This window comes from Echiichthys vipera (genome assembly GCF_963691815.1).
Source record: "Echiichthys vipera genome assembly, chromosome: 18".
NCBI classification, from domain to species: domain Eukaryota; kingdom Metazoa; phylum Chordata; class Actinopteri; order Perciformes; family Trachinidae; genus Echiichthys; species Echiichthys vipera.
In genome coordinates, this window is record NC_139843.1 from 839602 (window position 1) to 840771 (window position 1170).

Here is a 1170-nt window from a genome sequence, read left to right on the forward strand (position 1 = left end):
GGAGGAGACGGACGCAGAGGACGCACAGAAGGCTGCAGCTGAGTCTGTGGGAGGAGCTGGAGCTCGCCAACATGGACGCCACGCTGCTGGATTAGTGAGCTAGCTAGTTTGTCACACAGCGGCCAATCAGAGCACAGTGGGGCGGGACTCTAACACCTGGCATCAGACTAAATCAAACACATTTATGTGTGCAAACATTCAAAAGGCCGTGCACACGTCAGACGTCCTGTCTCTGAGGAGACGCCACAGGAACTGAAGCAACAACACAAACGGCGTGGGAGGCGGCGGGGCAGAGTGCGGCGCCCGACCCCCTGACGTGGTCATGCTGCACCAGGACGAGGCACAAACGGGACACCAGCGCTCAAACTAACCACAGACCACGAACACGGCCGCTCCGTCACCTTAACACGTCTTTTCTTTAAACGGACAAAAGCAAAACGACACGGAGAAGAAGCCACGCCATCACGCCATCACGCCATCACGCCATCGAGGACGAATCCAGAGGGAACAACAGGAACAGAGAGAGGGAGGGAGGAGGAGAAGAAGAAGAAGTGCCTGGTTTCTCGTTGCATTGATTATTTTCTTGGTAACAGTCGATGCCATGGAGGTTCTGAGGCGGAGTTGAACCAGCAACTTTAGTTTAGTTTACAATCTACGGGGGAGGGGGGGGGGGAGAGAGAGAGAGAGAGAGAGAGAGAGAGGGAGAGAGAGAGAGAGAGAGAGGAGAGAGAGAGAGAGAGAGAGGGAGAGAGAGAGAGAGGGAGAGAGAGAGAGAGGGAGAGAGAGGGAGAGAGAGAGAGAGAGGGAGGGAGAGAGGGAGAGAGAGAGAGAGAGAGAGAGAGAGAGAGAGAGAGGGAGAGAGAGAGAGAGAGAGAGAGAGGGAGAGAGGGAGGGAGAGAGAGATGTTCACAGACGTTAAAGCTTCACCAGGCAGCATCAGTCTGAACTCGTGCTGCGTTCAGGTTCAGTCGCAATAATCGGAAAAATGACTTCAGAACAATCATGCAACAGTCAGTGACACGTGGACGTGAAGCAGAAACACGGCGTTCTTTAACACGTGTGTCGGCGTCAGAGCGTCCTGAAGTCCATCGTGACGGGACGCCGTAGGAGCACCTGAACGCAGCAGCTCGCTCTCATTGGTTCTCAGATCTTTACTGTCAACGAACGCCG